Source organism: Meriones unguiculatus, chromosome 3, assembly GCF_030254825.1.
Source record: "Meriones unguiculatus strain TT.TT164.6M chromosome 3, Bangor_MerUng_6.1, whole genome shotgun sequence".
Taxonomy (NCBI): domain Eukaryota; kingdom Metazoa; phylum Chordata; class Mammalia; order Rodentia; family Muridae; genus Meriones; species Meriones unguiculatus.
In genome coordinates, this window is record NC_083351.1 from 36,677,281 (window position 1) to 36,699,740 (window position 22,460).

Here is a 22,460-nt window from a genome sequence, read left to right on the forward strand (position 1 = left end):
CTTCCCTGGCATGCTGAAAAGAATGGGCTTTGGGCCCGGACAGGCCACGGTTGGATTCCAAGTCCCCTGCTTGCCAGCAGTGTGCTATCATTCTCAAACTTGTTTCCTTATGTCTTTAAAGGGTCACTGTGTTGACCTCACAGGGCAGTGTGAGGGCCAGGACTCAGTTTACCCCTGTGACCTTAACTGAGGTCCTCTTCAACTTTGTTATTTGGTCCAGTCTGGAGATCAAGGGGCCTAACCCGCAGAGCCCAGTAGGCGTAGGAAGGGTTTCAGAAGCTCCCGTCCACTGAAAGAACTGACACTCTGAGACCCACAGAGTCTTTGAGGCAAGCACCAGGAGCTGACAGGCAGACACAGGACAGAGACGGCCCCGAGGGAAGGCAGGGAAAGAGATGAATCTTGAACCCCGAGTGAGATTCCAACCCGCAGAACGTAAGGAATGCATGCTACCAGGTTGCCTCACCCTGAGCCTCAGTTTCCTCTTTAGCAACAAGACGAATACCGCCCACCTTTTGCTCTGCTGCTGGATTAAGTGGGATAAAGCCGAGGAAGCGCCTCCCACAGTGCCAGGTTCATATTAGGCACTGGCTAAATGGAGGCAATTACTTTACATTGTGCTGGGTAATGAAGCCTTGGTGGGTGGCCCTCTTCCACAGGGGAACAGCCTTCCTCCCGGTGACTCACCTCTAGGGCACTGCCCACAGGCAAGGGTGTCCCAGGCTCCTGGGCAGGTTGAAACCACCCAGCTCCCTGGGGAAAGGCCTTAATTCAAAGGAGATCATCTCAATCTCTCTCTTCCCACGCCCGTGTTGCAAAAGGAACACAATTTCTCCTACTCCAGAACTGGGTCTCAGGTCCAGATTCCCACTGTCTAAGAAACTAGACAGCTACACACTCAGGAGTTGAGAGGGTACCTACCGAGAAGGAGCAGAAAGCCAGAATTTGTCAGCCTGTGAACCACATCCCCAAACCTCCAGACCTTAGAGTCCTGAGATCAAGAAGCTGGAGGGATGACCATAGATAGATAGATAGATAGACAGACAGATAGATAGATAGATAGAGATGCCTGAAGCCCAGTAGGTGACATACACTTACAGTCTGAGCTATGGGTATATAGGTACATAGTAGGTGTAGGAGCTCAGTGCCAGCCTAGGCACCATAACCCAAACCTCTCTCCAAAACAAAACAGACAACCAGGCAAACAACTCACCAGGGTGCCATTGAACAGACACTGCGAGGGTCCTGGTTGTCCCTTAATTTTTTGCTTGCTGAGCTGTCCAGGGACCCTTGGAGGATCCAGCACAGTTAGGTCCAGAGAAGACCACTCAGTACCCAGAGGTCACATCACATTTAAACCCCATCTGCCAAGTTCCACGTTCTCTCTTCCCGGCTCCCGTCCACTGCTCAGGACATGGCTGAAACCCGGTGCGGTGCCCTCTAACCCGGGGTGCGTTCCGCTTGCCAGCCAGTCAGCTACGTTGAAAGCCAGCACTTCCCTTGCCCTGCAGGGGAGTAGGGGTCCAGGTGAGAAGAGAGCGAGAGGCTCTGGGGCTGCTGTGGATGGCACCGTGAGGGCAGCCGTGCTCTCTACAGTAGAAACGCTCTCCTCTGGTCTCCACCTGTCCTGTGAGGGCTGGCACATGCTGGCTTCACCTCAAAGCCCATGCCCTGGGTCCCCGACAGCTGTCCACACTGCCCTAGATGAGGCAGTCTTGTGATAAAAAACCGACAAGCACAACAAAAAATGTTTGGCCTCACATGCACACCATAAACTTCACCTAAGTGCGCGATACTGAGTTCAGTTCATTGTGTGGGTTGTGTGAGCCGCCACTGCAGTACAGTTCCAGAAGATTCTCCATCATCCCACGCAGATTCCCTCTGCCATCCGCAGCCCCAGGGAGCAGATGACCTGGCTCTGCTTCTGTCCAGTTACTCTCTCTGGACATTTCACGTGATCAGAACCGCACAGTATGTGGTCTCCTGTGCCAGGCTTTCTAGCGTAACTGTGTTGACAATTACCCATGCCTTGGCATGTTTGAGTGCTTCAACCTTTACTTCACTTGTTCTGTAGCCCCAACATCCTGCCAACACTGAGCACACAGTAGGTGTTCAGTAGGAAGCCAGGGGTTCACTTTGAGAGATCAGATGCCCTTCCATGATGAGCCAAAGCTTTCTAGCCATCCTGGGCAGCTGAGGGCTGGGTGCTGACCCTGCCCTCCTGCCAATGACGCCAACCTCAGCCTTGCATCCATTTGTTCTGAGTGTGCTCAGACCCCCTCTGCTCCTGACTAAAGCCCCACTGACTAATTACCCCCGGAATCAACCTCCTTTGCGTGATAAATATAATCTTTATAACTATATAATACAATATTTATATATGATAAACATATTTATAATAATAAATGTATTTGGCTTTTTGTTTTTTAAGTTTTTGAGACAGTTTCATTATAACCCAGATTGGCTTCAAACTCACTATGCAGTCAAGGGTAAGTGTTCCTCTTGTTTCTATGTACCAAGTACTCTGATTATAGGTGTGTCCTACCATAGCCGTGTATGTTATCAAGCTGTCTTAAACAGCCGCTGTACCACTTTACAACCCCGAAGGACATTTCTTCACATCATCTCTGCAATGCTTAGTGTTGTCAACTTGACAGAATCCAGAATCACCTCGGAGACCGGCCTCCAACTGCTTACTTGAAGTGGGAAGAACTGCCTACTGTGGGAGGCACCATTCCCCAGGAGGACCTTGTGCTGCTGGAGTGGAGAGCAGGAGCAGAGCAGGGGCCTGCACGCATCATTCCCTGCTTCCTGACAGTGGATGAAGAGTGGTCCGCTGCTTCCTGCCCCTTCACTCATACCCCAAGCCCCATGATGGACTATACTCATGAACCATAAACTCAAATGCACTCTTAAATTGATTTTTTCAGAGGAATTTTTCACATAAACAGGAAAATAAATTAATACGATCGCTTAAATTAAATCAGATCTGATTAAATCAGATCACTTCTGATTTTCCATATTTTTATTTCACTTCTAGTAGGTATGAAGTGCTAGCTAACTGTGGGAGTTTTGTTGATGGTGGTCTCGGTGGTGCTTTCATTTGCTAGCTGTAGTTTATACACTTCCCTAGTGAGGAGGGAGGTTGAGTTTGTTTTCAAGCTGGGTGGTGGTGACACATGCCTTTAAACCCAGCACTGAAAAGACAGAGGTGGATCTCTGAGTTTGAAGCCAGCCTTGTCTACAAAATGAGTTCCAAGACAGCCATGGCTACACAGAGAAGCCCTGGCTCAAAAAGAAATTAAATTAACTGGGACACTGGGACAATATATCTATTGTCCATTTATATATCCTCTTTGGGGGACTGCCTATGGGAGTCCTTAGTTTTCAATCTGCTTGTTGGGGCATTGTTGCTGTTCCGTTTTAGGGGTCCTTCATATCCCCGAATCAGATACCTTTTAACTGCTCTCTCCCATCCTGTGGCTTATCTTCCCACTTAGTAGCATCCTCTGCTGGACGGATGCTCTGAATTTTGAGAAAGCCCACTTTAATCAGTTTTTACTGTTACTGTTGCTTATGCTTTTGCTATCAGTTTTAGAAAGCATTTCCAAAGCCAAGGACATGAATGCTTCCTCCTATATATTTCCTTCTAAGATTGTCTCTTACATTTAGGTGTTTGATGGATTTTGCATGTTATGTAAAGGAAGGGCCCCGTTCCTTCTGGTGCATGTGGGCGTGCAGTTTCCAGAACTACTTGTTGAAGAGACCACTGGATGGTCTTGGTGCTTTTGTTAAAAATCATTTGAAGCCTGGGGCTGGAAAGATAGCGTAGTGCATAAGATTGAATACTGATCTTGTGGAGGACCCAAATTTGGTTTCCAGCACCCACTCAGACAGTTCACAACCACCTGTAACCACCAGCTCAAGGGGTCCAACACCCCCGGCCTCTGAGGGCACCTACACTCGCACACACACACACACACACACACACACACACACACCTACACAGATACACATGCAGACACATAGTGAAAAATAAACTGTCAAAGCCCACTAAAGCTGCTGTGGTGGCATAAACCTGTCACCTAGCAACTTGAGACGCTCAGAAGTTTGAGGCTAGCCTGGGCAGATAGCAAAATACAGTCTCAGAAAATTTTGAAATTAGGCTGGGCAGTGGTGGTCCACCCCTTTAATCCCAGCACTCGAAAGGCAGAGGCAAGTGGATCTCTGAGTTTGAGGCCAGCCTAATCTACAGAGCAAGTTCCAGGACAGCCAGGGCTACACGGAGAAATCCTGACTTGAGAAAAAAAAAATCAAATTAACAGGGACACTGGAAACGTAGCTCAGTGGTGTTGTATGTGCACAAGGCTCTAGTCTGAGCTTAAACACTATATACATGCATACATATCCACATATATGTATCTGTATGAATGCATACATATATGTGTGCATATGTAGATATGCCTATACATAAACAGCTGATACATGTGTGGAATTATTTACGGACTCTGAATTATATTCCACTGGCATGTAAATGCCTTTTAGCCTATCTCATTGCTCGGTATGGCAGGGCCATAATATTTTGATTGTGTGATTTAATAGCAGGTTGAAACTGGGACCAATAAGTCCTCCAATTCTCTTCCTCTTAAATATAGTTTTAACCAGTTTGTATTCTTGGAATTCTATGTGAACTTTAAGTTGAGTTTTTCCCTTTCTTCAATGGAGCTGCAGTGGCTTGAATCTGAAATGTCCACTACAATGACAAATGTGACACACACACACACACACACACCAGCCCTTGTTTTGAGAACTTAGCTTGTGGCATGATTGTGAAGGCTGTGGAAGCTTTAGGAGGAGATGTCTGCAAGGCAGAAGGAGGTCAATGGAGGCAGGTCTTTGAAGGCAATGCCTGCTTCAGCTTCCCACCTTCACCTCTGCTTCCTGTCTGCCGTGTGCACATCTCCACCTCACGCCTTCCCCACTGTGACGGTGAAATAAAGTAAGACGTCCTTCCCTTGAAAATTGTTACCAAGAGTGGGGTTCGCTCTGATAAACCTGACCACATCATCCTAAGGTTTTTAGAAGAGATATCCATGAGTGCCATGGAAACATCTGAAGATGTGTACTAGAGAAAGCTGTAAGCCCCACTGCATGGGTGATTCTGATGAGAGTTCAAAAGACCAGGACACCCGTAGGAACGCAGACAGTAAAGAGCTTGCTCACAAGATGACAGAGAGGAGTGAAAAAACTATTGGGGCGTGAACTGGCCATTTGTGTAACATTGTGTGTGCTATCTCAGTGTTCTAAAGTTGATTCTGGAGGTGACTGCACACATCTGTGAATGTACTAAAAACATTAAACTGTGTACATTAGAAGGAGGAATTCAGCCAGGTGGGGGTGGTATATGGCTTTAATCCCAGCACAGGCAGATGGATCTCTGTGAGTTACAGGCCATGCTGATCAAGAGAGGGAGTTCTATGACAGGCAAGTCCACACAGAGAAACTCTGTCTCAAAACAAAGCAAAAAGAAACAAACAAACAAAAAAAAGATAGATTGGAAGTATGTGAATTAGCACTCAGCGCAGCTTTGTTTTTAAAGCAAATCTAAGTCTGGAAAGGTGACTCCATGGTGAAGATTCTGTGCCTCTCTTCCAGACGACCCAAGTTCAGTTCCCAGCAACCATGTTCAGGTAGCACACAACTACCTGTAACTCTAGTTTCAGGGGATCCAGTGCCCTCTTCTGGCTCTGTCTCTCTCTCTCTCTTCCTCCCTCCTTTCTGTCTTTCTGTCTCTCTCTGTCTCTGCCTGTCTGTCTCTCTCCCTCTCCCTCTAAGTTAGCCCTGCACCGGGATCATGGGAGGTGCCTCACATGCATGTTACGCTATAACAGCGTCCCCTGTGAACCCATGGTAGCGGTGTGGCACAGCAGCACGGCCAGACAAAACGCATAAACTGGTGATGTCCTCTGACCAGCCAAGCTCAGGTTTCCAGGCACACTCAAGCATTTCCTGAGCACTGGGACCACAGAGGCTGGGAGTGGCTGCCTGGGATTCAGCTGTGGGTCAGCAATGTATGCCTCTCACGTGATGGAAAGCAGTGTGTTCTTCCTGCTTTTTCTCTTCTGCCCTCCCACCATGCTCCGAGAACTTGCCTCTGAGAAAACTGCATTTGTTCAGCGGAGAGTCATCCACTGTCACCACCACAGCCAATGCTCTTTAAGAGGCTACTTGTCCAGAGAACCAGCACCCTGGAAGGCATTGATGACCTGGGTATTATCTCACTGGATTAAAGGGGTCTCTGATACCATGTGCTTCTCAGTCTGAGGAGTGGGAGGGCACCAGAGCAGTGGTGAGGAACCTGGTTGTTGCTAGGATTACAAGAATGGTTGTGCATAATACATACAGCCAGACACGGTAGAAGACCCTTGCAATCCCAGCATTCGGGATGCTGAAGTGGGAGAGTCATGAGTTCAAAGTCAAGCTGGGCTACAGGGTGTCTGGAGTCAGCCTGTGATGATCTAGAGACATTTCAAAATCAAAACCGGGGCCAAGGCTCTAACTCCGTAGGTGGAGTGCTTGCTTAGCAGGCACAAAGCTCGGCTTGGATCCCCAGACTGCATAACTCAGGTTTGGTGGTCCACACTGTAATCCTAGCACTTGGGAAGTGGAAGCAGGTAGATCAAAAGTTCAAGGAAATCCTTGGCTAAAATTGAGCTCAAGGCCAGGGCTACATGAGACCCTGCTTCAAAAAAAAATTAACATGTATAAATGGCCTCAGAGTATGCTGGAAGAGAAAGAAATGCTAGTTCATACTTCAACACGGATGACCTTGAGGGCATGCTTAGTGAAGTGAGACAATGTGAGGGCAGGAGAGATGGAAATTAAGAGCACCTGTTGTTCCTGTAGAGGACACAGGTTTGGTTCCCAGCACTCACACGGCAGCTCACAGCCATCCATAACGCCAGTTCCCCTGACTCCCTCTTCTTGCTTCCATAGACACTGCATGTCTGTGGAGCATATACATACATGCAGACCGAACACTCATACACATGAAATAGAATAATTTTTCTTTTAAAACCGAGTGTTCGCTGGGTACAATGGCATATTATCTTTAATATCCCAGCACACAGGAGGCAGAAGGAAATGGATCCCTATGAATTTGAGGCCATCCTTGATACATTGGAGACCAAGAAGGGCTACACAGTGGAACCCTGTCTCAAAAGCTGAATGTGCAGGATCCTGTTTGCCGATGGGATCTAAAGCGGTGAAATTCATAGATGCTGAAATTTAAGATGCGGTTGCTAGGGGTTGTGGGAGAGGAAAGTAGTTACGTTAGCTTCAGTTTCATGAGATGCAGGTAAATAGATCTAATGCTGCCGGCGGAGACGGTAAATTTTATATTATGTGAACCCTTCTGTTTTCTTTTGCCTTGCCTCTTTTTGCCAACACTTCCTTTTTAATGATGCCCGCTGGGCCATCAATGTGGCTCGGTGCTTAAAAGCACTCGCAGAGCTCAATCATGGGGCTGCACGGTGGACAGAGAACTGACTAAGGAAAGTCCTCTGACCTCCACATGTATGTTCTATGTACACTCACACAGCACATCACAAATATGCAATAATAATAAGCAAACTTTTAAGATGAAAAGCATGCCTGGCACTTGGGAGTGTGGCAGTGACTTGCGCAGTGTTGAGGTGAAGGGTGGTGGGTGCAGTGACCTGGAAGCCAGCACCCCTCATCATCAGTGGCTCCTCTAGACTCCCTGTAAGCAAAGGTTGTAACTCGCATAAGTCCCGGCTCTTCCCCCAGCACTTGAACTCGCAATCCGAGACAACTTGGAGTGAGACAACTTGGTGGGACTCCTGCCAGTCTCCCCTCTCCCTGAGAGGACTCCCATCCAGTGCTCCAACCACCTGTGACTCTCGCCCCAAGACCATCTTCCTCATCCCTCCCAGGCCAAGGCAAAGCCCCTGGGGTAGGAAGGAGCTTTTCTCATCTTCCCACCCATGCTGACGCTGGAATGAGAGTCAGTGTGTCGGGACCCCAACGGTATACAAGTCCCAGAGGGCTGAACGCATGCATGCACAGAGGGTTTGGCCTATCACAAGTGTGTAAGAATGGAGGGGCTAAGTGTTCCCACTGCTCAACACTCTTCCTGCACACGCATTTCACTTCAGCCATAAAGCACGGAGCCCTTCCTGCCTGGGGTCACTAACTCTCCCCTTGGCACTGGAGTTCATCACCAGAGTTTACATGAGCTTGAGACAAAAGGTATGTTGGACTAACCTATGTTTGACTATTAAAAAATTACATTCTAAAATATTAATCACATTATTTATAGGAGAGAACTAGAAATAGCTTAAATGTTCAACAAGGAAATGCCTGAGTTAATGACGGTTAACGAAGCATTTTGTAAGCGTCAAAAGAAAGAATATGAGCAATGAATAACAAGATAGGAAACTTATGAAGTGAAGTTAAGCAGAGAAAGTGGGTCATGGAAATGTCTACATACTTGGATTACAGCTGTAATTATCGGTGTGTGCTGCATGCTAAGCACTTTACAAACATTATCCCAGCTAATTCTTATGGCTTTGGAATTAGGTAGGAACATCTCGTCACACGTCTCAGAAGACTGGAGATTTGTAGCAGGCAAGTCACACACTCTAGTTGGTATGATATACCAGCATGACTCTAACCCGGGTGCTCTATGCCCAGACTTCAGACTTCCCAATGTCCCCTTGGCAGCAAAATCAGCTCTATAGGGATAGCACAGAAACAAAAGGTGAGAGCTAGAAACCCAGGCAGCAGGGGATAGCAATGAGGTTAATTAATTATCTTATAAAATACTGTCTGGATGGTAATTCTGAAGTCTTTTTGAAGATAAGGAAAATGCTGGTGATAATGGAAGAGATTCTAGAGACAGAATTCAGCTGAAAAGTATCTGCTTGAACTTGAGAAACCAACTGTTCCTCTAATGAGGACAATAGCAAAGAGAGTAGGTGGGTGGGTTGAGTGGACGAGTGGATGGATGAGCCCTAAGGCCTATGCAGGAAGCTGCCCCATGCTAACCATTGGGAGAAATGATGGGCTGTTTCTTAGAATAGTGTCCAAATCCTAGGAGTGTGTGTGTGTGTGTGTGTGTGTGTGTGTGTGTGTGTGTGTGCGCGCGCGTGCGCACGCATGTGTGCCTGTACATGCATGAGTATTGGACTTGGAAGATAGCGGAAGGAGAGAGCAGCTTTTGAGAAGCTGGTGAGGGAAGTGTGAAAGACTTGGGGACAGGGGCAGCAAGAAGAGATAGGGCCCAGACTTCTGCCATTCCTGATGTCACTATGGCAGCTTGGATTGGGTCATTCTCCCTGCTGTGACCCGTTCTAGACAGCACAGTGTGTGTGGAGGTCTCCACCAAGCCCACGGAGCTCAGCCACCATCCTCCTGCCCCACACTGCCAGGGCATTCCACCCACTCTGGCCTCGGGGTCTGTCTTTCCCCTCCCTTTACCTGGCAGACTCTAGCTTCCTGCAGAGAACTTACCATCTGGCAGCTCCACCCCACCCCCCAACATCTCATGTCATTCCCCCAGAAACAGTGTGGATGGGTTCTTCAAGGAGCTCTTCCACTTTGCTGTGCCAGAGACCCCAGAAAGGTTGTCTCTAAGCTTGCTAAATCCCCATGGTAGTCCATTCTGGGCGACTACAGCTGAGCATCACAGCCTGAGATGCACAGGAGCAGCAACTCCACCGTTCACACTTCTAAAAGCCAAAAAGTCAAGACCAAACGGTTATATCTGATTGAGGTGTTCCTGCTATGCTTGGAGGTATCCTGTGAATGAGGGCAGAGCTGCTGAACCTTAAACCTTCCATCACCACCGCGGTGGGGATGGAGACCTCACGATCCTTCCTCTCCAAGGTGAGATTAGGCCCAGCTCTCCTCTCTCATGGAAGTGGCTTCAGGAGCAATTGAAATGATCACTGTGGGTCCCTTTTGTAGGAGACACAAGACTTGATGAAAGAAAAGATCCCATGTAGGTTCAAGTCTCAGCTTCTCAGCTCATTTCTAGGTGACCATGAAAGAGTTAACATCCCTAGATTTTTTTTTCTTACCTATTAAGCGGGAGGGGGGGTGATAGCACTCACCAGTGAGGGCTTAGAGAGCAGACCCCAGGGACTTCTGCTGTCCTGAGCAGGAAGCTTTGGTACATAGGAGTTCTCTAGAATGCTAACTCCAGGAGCCCACTGAGCACAGAGCGGTGTGTGTGTGTGTGTGTGTGTGTGTGTGTGTGTGTGATTATTTTTTAACCAAATGGCCAAAGCAAAGGAAGATACAGAGTCAAAGCCAAATTGCCATCAGGGACTGTGGCTTACATGGAAATGAGAAAATTCTGAATAAACAAACTGGCCAGGCCAGGTGTGAGAAATAAGACCCTGCAGCGCTGGAATTTTTAGCAGCCATTTTGCCTGCCGTTCTTACTTCATTTCCCTAACTCTCCGTGGGAACAGGCCTTCAAGTATTTGACTACTGATCTTCAAGCAAATCCTCACTCAAGGTGATAGCCACGTTCTCCATCCACTTTTCTCCACTTCGTGGACATTTGCTCGGCACATTTGCGCTGCGGCAAGCAGTGCTGGGGAGATGGTCACCTCATCCCATTCCCGGCATCAAACAGCTTCTAATCCAGTTCAGACAAATTGGCCTCCAGTTATAGGGAGAAGAGCAGCTATCCTGAGTAGGTTGCATAGGGCAGGCATCAGTTAAAAGAAGGAACAGAGCATTTTCTTCTTTGGGAAAGCACCAAATGGAGGATGACTGGTGCTGTGGGAGGGCCCAAGGATGAGGACCTGGGGCCCAGGATTAGGAAGCCTCAGAGATTTCTGCAGAGGATTCTACAGTGGTCTCACAGGCCATGGTTGTGGCTGGGGCCATGGCTGTGGTTAAGGACGAGGACGTGGGCTCATGGAGGTAAAGCCGAAGACAAGGAGTGGATTCCTGCCACCAAGCTGGGCTGCCTGGTTGAGGATATGAAGATAAAATCTTTGGAGGAGACCTAACCGTTCTCCCTGCCCATTAAGGAATCTGAGAGCATCGACTTTTTCCTGGGTGCATCCCTAAAGGATGAGGTTCTAAAGATCATGCCAGTGCAGAAACAGACATGGGCTGGCCAAGGGACCAGGTTCAAGGCTTTTGTCACTACTGGGGACATATTGGTCATATTGGTCTTGGTGTTAAGTGCTCCAAGGAGGTAGCCACTGCCATCCAAGGGGCCATCACCTTGGCCAAGCTATCCATCGTCCCTGTGCGGAGAGGAACAAGACTGGCAAGCCCCACACTGTTCCAAGCAAGGTGACAGGTTGCTGTGGCTCTGTTTGTCTCATCCCTGCCCCAGAGGCACCAGCATCATCTCTACTCTACTCCTGTGCCCAAGAAGCCACTGATGATGGCTGGTATTGGTGATTGCTACACATCAGCCAGGGGCTGTGCTGCCACCCTGGGCAACTTTGCCAAGGCCTCCTTTGACGCCATCTCCAAGACCTACAGCTATCTGACCCCTGACCTCTGGAAAGAAACTGTTCACCAAGTCTCCTTATCAGGAATTCACTGATCATCTTGTGAAAGCCCACACCAGAGTCTGTTCAGAGGACCCAGGCTCCAGCTGTGGCTACCACATAAGGGCTTTTATACAAGAAAATAAGTGAATCAAGTCTGTTTAATAAAGACAGGAAGGAAGGAAGGAAGGAAGGAAGGAAGGAAGGAAGGAAGGAAGGAGGAAGGAAGGAAAGAAAGAAACAGAGGGACAGAAGGATAAGGGCAGGCCAGGGGCAGGATAAAGAAAAGCAATAGAGCTCTCTGAGGGAAAGGATGAGGAAGGAGAAGCGCAGGAGATGGGGAGAGGCTTGATAGAGGATAGGAGATGGGAGGAGGCTTAGTGGGACAATGCTCAGGCTTTGTGTGCTTGTTCACACAGGGGTGAGATTCTGAAATCTGCTCCATGTCTAGCTTACTGCTTATCTCAGCAAGATTATTCCTATCTGCCCTAGCCAAGGCTCGGAGAAGGATGGAGACAAATCAAGGCTGTAAACTCTGGCTTTCGGGTCTTGGCCCAGCATATTTTCTAGTACATCAAACAGATCTGTCTGTGTCTGATGCCCTGGGACAGTGGTTCTCAACCTGTGGGCCTTGAACCCTTGGGGGGGGGGGGGGTCAAATGATTCACAGAGGTCTCCTAAGACCATCGGAAAGACAGATATTTACAATTCGCCACAGTACAAAACTTACAGTTACGAAGTGGCAACAAAATAATTTTGTGGTTGGGGGTCACCACAACACGAGGAAATGTGCTAAAGGCATTAGGAAGGTTGAGAACCACAGCCAGGAGGTGAGCTTACCAAGTTGAAGCTTTCTCAAAGGGCACTGGGCAAATTGCGGGAATACTGTGAGCATGTTAAAGCTGTAGTGGAAGTTAGATGAACATTAAGCTGAATCCCACAGAGTCGAGTAATCAACAAACCTAACCTACCTGAAGGACCTTTGAATGAAATCAGTATCTGAAGCTAAATGACAAAATCTAACACTACAGCCTTTGTTCCTCCCTCTCCAGAAAAGGCAAACTTGTCTACCCCAGCTGCTTTAAGACTAAAGATAAAGAAGCCTGTGGTGGTCATACCCGGAACCCCAGCATTCAGGAAGCTGAAGCAGAAGGGTCTACAGTGAGTCATAGTGACTTCCAGGCCAGCCTAGGCTACACAGTTGCTTTATAAACCTGAAATTTGGCAATTAAAGTATCAACCTGGAGAGGTAACTCGGGGCAGTTAAAAGTGCTTGCTGCTCCTTTAGAGGACCCAAGTTCATTTCCCAGCATCCATTGTCAGGCAGCTCACACCCACCTGTAAGGCCAACTCCAGGGGACCTGCTTCCCTCTTCTGACTTCTGAAGGCACCTCCACACACACACACACACACACACACACACTTTTTATTATTCTACATAAACATATATTATAGGAAGTGTCTGCCTGCATGTGTGTCTGTGCACCATATGTAGACCTGGTTACAGAGGCCAGAAGTAGGTGTTGGATCCCCTGGGACTGGAGTCACAGACAGTTGTGAGCCGCCATGTGTGTACTGAGAATTGAGCCCAGGTCTAGTCAGCACTCTTAACTCCTGAGCCATCGCTCCAACCCCTATACTCAAAAATGTTAAAGTAATAAAAAGTCAACCTTTTTAAAATGTCTACGACAGGCCAGGTGGATAGCTCAGCAGACAGGGGCACTGGCTGCAAAGCCTGACCACATGAATGCACCTTGTGGAAGGAGACACTAACTTGGCAGGATAACCTCTGCCCTACACATGCGTATACATGCACACACATCAATGTAATATGTTTAGGTCTATAACCTAGCAATTCCATTTCTGGTACTCGTCTGAAAAATGAACATTACAATACTCACATACAAACATATTCATCACATTGAGGTGTGCTATACTATATGTTTGCAATATCAAAATGTTTAATTCAATTAAAAATAAATATCAAGGGGTTGTTTCTGGATCTTCTATCCCAGCTTCCCTTCTGTGAATGTCAGTTGCTACTAAACAATATTTTACTTGAATCTCTCTCTGTGCCTCTCTCTATTGAATTCTTTAAATACATTATTATTTAAAATACATGATGTAGCAGGGCATACACACACACACACACACACACACACACTTTTTTGTTTGGTTGGTTTTTGTTTTTCGAATCAGGGTTTCTCTCTGTAGCCTTGACTGCCCTGGACTCACTTTGTAGACCAAGCTGGCCCTGAACTCACACAGATCTGCCTGCCTCTGCCTCCCTGAGTGCTGGGATTAAAGACATGTGCCACCATGCCCAGCACACCTTTAATTCCAACACTCAGAAGGCAGCAGCAGGCAGGTTTCTGTGAGTTCGAGGCCAGCCTGGCCTAAATAGTGAGTTCCAAGCCAGGCAAGGGCTACAGATCCTGAATCATCATCATCATCGGTGGCGGTGGCGGCGGCAACATCCATTGTAAAACTCTGGTGCCTAAGAGGCCCCTGTCAAATCTGCCTGTTATCTCAGTTCATCCTGACCATTGTTCAGCACAGCACATGGACCCACATGAATAACATCTCTTGATACAATCCCTCAAAGATCACCAACTGCCTGTCCACTAGAAGATGGAGAAGGAAGGGGACTTAGCCCCACGGAGATGCCCCAATTTCAGCAGGAAATAACCAGAAGTAAAGTGGACAGCCATAAGCCGCTTGGGCTCTAAGCCCCATTCCACAGAGGGTGTCTTTAGCTTACAGAGGCTACCCTGTAGGGGAAGCCCATCTGGGGCCTTCCTTGGGCTGCTAACCTCCTAGCATGTAGTGGCTTCCGGGTAAGGTGAGAGGATAGGATTAGCTTCCTAAAGGAAGGCATGATGTCCTATCTACTATCTTCACTTACCTTCTGAACTCAGAGGCCCCTCTATAAAGAAGGAATTTAAACAATATAGACATATGAATAACTATAAGAGACAAGAACATAAGCAAGCCTATAAACAAGGGATTCCCTTCCGTCTGTTGGCTGTTGTTCGAACTCCTCCCGCTATAGATGGCCAATGATACTACAGAATATTTCACCTAAACAAATAAAGAATTTTTTTTAAAAACTTCCCTAATTCATTTATAGATTTGGTACAATCCTACTCACAATCCCAACGTAAAACTAATGAGATAAATGTAACATATATATGTGTCCACAGAATATCAGATTACACTATACTTAAGTGCATAGGAAGGTTTTCATATGTGTGGTTAAACAACAGGTTATAAAGCAGTAGATGTAATAAATTCCCATGTATGCAAAAAAAAGAAAAGAAAAACCACCAGGATGATTCTAGAACGCAGAACAAGCAGTTTCCACAGAGGCTACGAAAGTCCTAAAGTTCCCTACTTGTTAGAATTGTCTGGGAAGACCTTAAATATATGCAGATGAGAAGACACCAGGTCAGGGGTCACCATTCAACTGTCCTAACCACAGCCACAGGCTTTAAAGTTTCTCCAGTGGTTCTGATATGTAATTCTGAGCAATGATGCTCTTTACTAAGAGGGCATCCACCTACCTCAGCTAACCTGGAGCCCCTGGGAAGGCAGGCTGTAAGTTCAAGACCTGCTTGAAGCTGCAGAGAGAATTCAAGGCCAACCTAGGAGAGCCTATGAGATGCTCTCCATCTCAGGGATGGGGCTAGAGAGATGCCTCAGTGGTTAACAGCACTTGCTGCTCTTGCAGAGGATCTGGGTTTGGTTCCCAGCCCCACGTGGCGGCTCATTGAGTCTTTAACTCCAGTTCTAGGGGATCTGACCCTCTCTTCTGGCCCCTGTAGGCAGCAGGCATGCATGTGGCTCACATACATCCAAGCAAAACACTTATACATGTAAGTAAAAATAAATATTTTAAAAGCAAGGGGGCATTTAAAAGAATGCTGGGAAAGTGTCTCATTGGTAGAATGCTTCCCTAAGGATAGGCAAGGCCCTAAATTCACATATACAAAGTACTACAAAATAAGGTAAGTAATTAAAATAGCAGATGAAGAGTGGGAAGATAAATAATAAATAACTGGTAGATGCCATATAGATGGATAGACAGGCAGATTCCATATAGATGGACAGACAGACAGCATGAGCTGTCACATCAGAGTATAACTTTCAGAAGTGGTTGTCTCCCTCCCCTTTTTGATGTTCTCTCTCTCTCTCTCTCTCTCTCTCTCTCTCTCTCTCTCTGACTCTGCTGTCTCCAACTCCTTTCCTGCTGTTATAGGAGTGGTGCTGGCATAACAGATCCTTGCCATTGCACTTCAACTTTTTATTTGGGTTCCTGGGATCAAATTCAGGTTGATGGGCTTACCCAGCAAGAGTGTTTACACTCTAAATCTAACAACGATAGATTGATGGCTGGCTGGCTGGCTGGCTGAATGGATGGATGGATGGATGGATTGGAAAATTATAAATAGATGATGGATTGATAGAAGACAGACAAATAGATTAATAGAAGACAGACAGACAGACAGGTAGGTAGATAGATAGATAAGATAGAAGTGGACAGCAGATGGACAGACAGACAGGCTACAATAGACCAATCCTGAGGATTAAAACAAGTGGAAGAAGCTGGGAAAAGAGTAAGGAGAAGAAATTTGGAAAGAATCAATCAAATCAGTAGGTCAGTCCCAAACTAAACAAAGAGAAAAACCAACAGTGAAAACGCAAAAACAAAATAAATAAATGAGTCCAGCCAACACCAACAAACTTATGAGGTATTCACTATTTGTTTTATTTTAAGAACCTTTTCATCATTGGATATGGTGCTGAACCCCTATAATCCCAGCACTCAGAGAGGAAGAAGCAGGTGGATCTCTGTGAGTTTGAAGCCAGCCTGGTCTACAAAGTGAGTGCAGGACAGCCAGGGCTGTTACACAGAGAAACCCTGTCTCAAAAAACAAAAAGAAAAAGAAAAAAATAACCTATTTGTCTACTCAATGAACAAGCACAGCTATCATGCCTCAAAGTTAAACAGCGAGGGGGTCTTAAGAAGAAAGGAGTTTTCTTTTGTAATCAAACTTCTAAAACTAGGAAGGTTACAAGTAAACATACCCTAAGTCTTAGGATAATGCTTTTAACACAAAAGTTAAAAATATGAAAAACCTAAGTGGCCCACTTAAAAGGCATAAGGTCTGTAGCCAGGCAGTCGGGCTGCCTTGCTTATTACCATCAGCTCTGAATCTGTCCTCAGATCACCGTAATTAAAGTGAAAGAAATGATCGGGCAGGCTTTGGGGGTCCTAGTGCTCCAGGAGTTTGAGAGCCAAGCTCTCACACTTCAGGCATCTTCGGCTTCGGTGGCCCAGGCCTTCCGGGGCTCTGATCGGGAGGGAGGACTTGGCAGGTGAGACCTCCCTCAGGTCCAACAGGGCGCAGCTCTGGCTTCTGCGCAGCTCCTGGCGTAGTGTGGATGTCTGGCCTGCCTGTGACAGAGAACAGACAAAGCCAAGTGATTTGACTGGCAAAACCCAGCCAGCCTCCTGCCTCCCTGAAGCCATGAGGCTATTCAAAGCGGAAGATTTTCATGAGTCTCTGGCATAGAGGTCACAACACAACAGGGACCGTGCAGAACCCAAGCCCTGGGCAGTCAGGTGAAGGCCTCACCCAGGAGACACAGACTGACAGAGAACGAGCTCTGGGGGAGGGGCCAGCATCCAGGCCTCAGCCTTCATCTACCTCTGACATTCCCCCTGGTTTTTTGTTCTTTTTGAGGAAAATAACCAGCCCAAGTCACACACCAAGAAAAGGGCAACGCTGGGGTCTGAACCCGGGTCCCATGAGACCTGAACCCTGCTCTTTCTCCCCAAATGAGCCCATTCACAACAGCAAGAGCCGGCAATCCCCAGTTCCCACCAGTGACCACCACTTGCCAGCTCTGTGACCCGCGTTCCTCCTTTTCTATGAGCCTCAACCTCTCCACTTAAGATGTCTGTATAAACAAGATGAGATGAGGTGAGGGCTCCTGGCTGCCCACTGACCCCATGGCCACACTTCTTCACCATGATCAAGGAATCATTCAGGGGCTGCAGAGATGGCTCAGTGGTTAAGAGCACTGGCTGGTCTGCCAAAGGACCCAAGCTCAATTCCTAGCACCCAAATGGCAGCTCACAACTATCTGTAACTCCAGTTCCAGGGGATCCAATAGCCTCACAGAGACACACACGTAGGCAAAACAACAATGCAGTTAAAAAATAGGAATAATTTAAAAAAAAGAAAAACCTCTATCCCCAGGGAAAGCAGCCAGACTTGTTTGGATGGCACTTCAACTGTCGCTCTCTTAGGACTCTGAACAACCTAAGAGCAGAACTGTCCCCCTTTTCCTATCACCCCGAAACTGGTCAGCCAAGAAGCCATTGTATAGTAAAGACCCTGTAAGTGCTGTTGGGTAAGCGGAAGGCTGTGGTGGTGTGAAGAGCCAGGACCAGAAGGGATGACTGCAGCTGCAGCGCGTGTGTGACCGAGGGCCTTAGGACCCCATCATAAACAGAGGGAAGAGAAACGGCTGTTGGGTAGCTTGTCTCAGCTCTGTACAGGTCTGCAGCCCGGTCCCCTCTGCTCCTTTTAAGGCTGAAGTTCCATCATGATCACATCTTAGGAATGTCCAAAACAAATGGCAGCCATGGGTCATCTGGGCTGCTGAGACTCAGACAACAGCGTTCCAGGCCATGAAGCCTTCTGGGCCAGGAGACGCAGATGCTCCTGTGCATACAGTGCTTCACAGTTTGCTTCCCTCTTTTCTTTTACCCATCTCCATCCATTCTACCCACCATGAAGTGAATTAAAATTGCCTGGAGGCAAATGGGAAACATCAGCAGGGCTGAGACACGAACCCAGAATTGAGTTTCTTCCTTCATACAGTCCACCTGTACCCACAAAAGCAAGAGGAGATGAGCTCGTTCAAAACCCAACTCGGAGGTCACAAGTTTGCCACCTGGGCAGAAAACTGCCTGGCACGATACAGCATTTTAAAGTCAAAATATATGGCAGAAGGGTGCATACCAGGTGGGCCTGTGGCCACAGGGCATCAGCTATCCCAGAGGCAAGAGGCAAAGCCCATGACACAGCGCTGCATGCCACTGCACGGTGCACTGCAGGCACTGTATGCCACAGGCACTGCATGCTGCTGCACTGTATGGCACAGGCACTGCAGGCACCATATGCCACTGCACTGCATGCCACAGGCACTGCATGCCACTGCACTGTATGCCACAGGCACTGCAGGCACCATATGCCACTGCACTGTATGGCACAGGCACTGTATGACGTGACACTACATGTCACAGGCATTGTATGCCATGGCACTGCATGCCACCACACTGCATGACACAGCCACTGCATGCCACCACACTGCATGCCACAGACACTCTCTGCCACAGCAACTGCACACCACAGGAACTGAATGCCACTGCAGTGCAGCAACTGGAAGAACAGCCTAAATGTAAACCCCGAGCCCTGGGATGTACAGACGCTCCTTTCGCAGACAAATGGCCCAAACTCTGGCCACCAACTCCAGCTGTCCTTCGTGGGACTCCTGAGCACCCCTCACGGTCCTCAACGAAAGAGGTTAAACACAGAAAGGAGGGCACGGCAGGAAGCCCTGAAGGTTGGTCCTGGTTCCAACATAGACATTCCCATCGGTCAGCCCCTACTGCCAGGCCCCACCTTGCAGCGACCCTCCTGTCTCTGCCTCCTAAGGGCTGTCATTACAGGTATCTGCCACCATGCCTGGTCCATAATTGTTAAGTATTTTTAGCATTACTTCATGCTAAAGGGGTGGAACAGGCCTTGGGGAATATTTTAGGGCTTCTCAACTGTTCTAAATGTGAGGATATAAACGCTACAGACCTCACCATATACCCAGGGCTGTAAGGCACAAACTGGACTTTTAGTAAACACTGAGAAATTTTATTACAGTCAAAATATACGACTGTAAATATATGTACACATACATGTTTGTACACATATGTCATGTAAGATCTATGAATAATTTAACCAGTGGATGTTACAGTTTAAATGTAAAGTGCCCCCACAGGCTCATCATTTGAGCATTTGTTCCTTAGCTTGTGGGGCTATTTTGGAGGTATTTATCTTGAAGGCAAGTTGCAAGGTCACAGGTTCATAGCTGAGTGATGTATAACGCCTTCCAGCACCATGAATGCTGGTCAGTAAGGGTAAAGCTCCTATGTGGGCACCAGATTGATTTCTTCATGTTTGACAACATAAAGTAAAGTGGTACCTTCAGCAATAGGCCCTTGCCATCAGGCTGTGGAGGGTAACAGATACCACTGGTAACAGTAGCCTATAATATTTGAGCCAACAACTCAAGAAGATGCAACCCATTTCTGTTACTAAGGTCCTTGGTATCTCTGTTACTAAGGTCCTTGGTAGCACAAGGCATCTAGCTGGGGCAATGCCTCTGCTGTTAAATGGTAAATCCATTTAAATGTCTTTCATATCTGTGTGTATTTTAGAGAGCTTCTACAGTAGTAGGTGCCCATATATGAGTCATCAAAAGGTCACTATGGAAATCAGTGTAGAGATTCCTAAAAAAAGCTGAAAATCAAGGTCTGTGAGACCCAGCCATACCACTTGTGGGCATATACCTAAAGGACTCCACATCTTACTACAGAGACATTTACTTATCACTGCTGTTCAATTCATAAGAGCCAGAAACTGCAAACAGCCTAGATGTCCATCAACTGGTACATTTACACAACAGAAAATTATTCAGCTCTTGAGAAAAATTAAATTATGAAGTTTGTAGGTAAATGAATAAAGCTAAAATCAGTCATCATGAGGGAGGCAGCCCAGACCCAGAAAGACAAACACCGCGTGTTCTCTCTTTTATGTGGATGGTAACTTTCAAACTTTAGGCATGTTGTTTCATTTAGAATAAACACAGAGGTTAGGTAGCTGCTTAGGGGGTGGGGAAGCTTCCAAGAAAGGAGAAATAAAACATGGTGTGAAGAGATCTAGAGGAAACTGGGAAGGAGGATTGAGGGGGGTGAGGGCAGAGGAGGGAATGTGGGAGGGGACAACAAACACTAACAGCCCCAGTATAATTTACAGGATCGAAAGCATACAAAGTATAATCTGTGACTCCCGCAGAACTAAATTAGATGTCAGCATTACAAAAAGCTTATAAAATTAAAGATACGTGAAGACTAAGCAATATGTTCCTCAATAACCCAAGGGCCAAAGAAGAAACCACAAAGAAAATCTTAAAATACTTGAGACAAATGGAAATTAAAATGATGTGCCAAGAGTTATGTTGCTTTGAAATTTCTTAATGTTTAGAAGTGTGTGTGTGTGTGTGTGTGTGTGTGTGTGTGTGTGTGAATGTGGGTGTGTGCCAGTACTTGTGAGCTAGAGAAGATGTTAGGTCTGCCAGAACCAGAGTTATAGGCGGTTGTGAGCTGCCTGACATGGTGCTGGGAAACAAGCGCAGGTCCTCTGCATGAGCAGTGTGTGCTCTTAACCGCTAAGCCGTCTCATTAAGCCTGCAATATGTTCATTGTTTTAAAAATTTAGTAAGTTTCTCCAAGTCCTATGGAAATGGAAGGGACTCAAAACAACTAATATATTTCTCAAAAAGAAGAAAGAATTTGATTTCAAAACTCAGTGAGGATCAGTGAGTGAGACGCTATGACAGTCTGAGTGTGAAATGCCTGCCATAGGCTCAAGCATTAGAGCATTTGCTCCGTAGCCTCGCCTGCCTTCGTGGTTCTGCGAACTGAACTCAGGGCTCTGAAAGAACAGCAAACACTTTCAGCCGACGAGCATCTCTTTAGCCCAAGAAGTTTATTACATATACACTCCTCAAAAACAAAAAACAAACAAAAAAACAAAACAAAACACATAGTCCTGTATTATGCAGGAAAAAACTCTTCATACTGTAGATTTTGGTTAATAAATGTATCCACATAGATTCATCAAGTATAACAAATGGATTTCTCTAATGCAAATTTATAAGTTTCTAAGAAGCTGTGTGGCAGGGAAGGGGTTAAATAAACACTGTACTAACCTACTCATTGATCTGGAAGCCTAAGAGTGTTTTTATTTTTTCAAAGATCTATTTATTTATATAGTGTTCTATCTGCATGTGTGCCTGCATGCCAGAAGAGGGCACCAGATCTCATTATAGATGGTTGTGAGCCACCATGTGGCTGCTGGGAATTGAACTTAGGACCTTTGGAAACACAGCCAGGGCTCTTAACCTCTGAGCCATCTCTCCACTCCAGCCCACCTAAAAGTGTTCTAAAAATGCAAGGCCTTTTTTTTTAATATAATTTATTTAATCTTTATTTTGTGCGCATTAGTGTAAAGGTGTCAGATCCCTTGGCGTTACAGGCAGTTGTGAGCTGCCATGTGGGTGCTGGGAATTGAACCTGGGTCCGTTTGGAAGAGCAGACAACGCTCTTAACCACTGAGCCATCTCTCCAGCCCCCCCCCCTTTTTTAAGTAACTATCTCAAACCAATAGTTTAAATTTTTACCATAAGAAATGAGGAAAACTACAAGCATGATAGCTCAGGTCTGTAATCCTAGCTGAGGCCAGAGGACTGCCGTCAGTCTAACGGTAGTTCTAGGCCAGCCAGGGCAATATGTGAGACCCTGTCTCAAAAATAAATAAATGAAGCAGGCAGGAGCAAGTGGATCTCTGAGTTCAAGGCCAGCCTGATCTACAGAGTCCCAGGACAGCCAGGGCTACACAGAGAAACTGACCAAAAAAAAAAAAAAAAAAAAAAAAAGAAAGAAAGAAAGAAGAAAGAAAAAAGATTACCAATACTCTTTTAAGATAAGCTGGCCATGGTGACTTGTCCTGAACCCTCTGCTGCTCAGAAAGCTTCATCCTATAGTTCGTCCTGCTATTGGTATAATGT

At 46.7% G+C, this 22,460-nt stretch overlaps 1 pseudogene; it reads left to right on the forward strand.

Moving 5' to 3' along the window:
- Nucleotides 1–8,685: 8,685 nt before the first annotated feature.
- On the forward strand, nucleotides 8,686–11,667 carry LOC132652841 (small ribosomal subunit protein uS5-like; annotated as a pseudogene).
- Nucleotides 11,668–22,460: the final 10,793 nt, after the last annotated feature.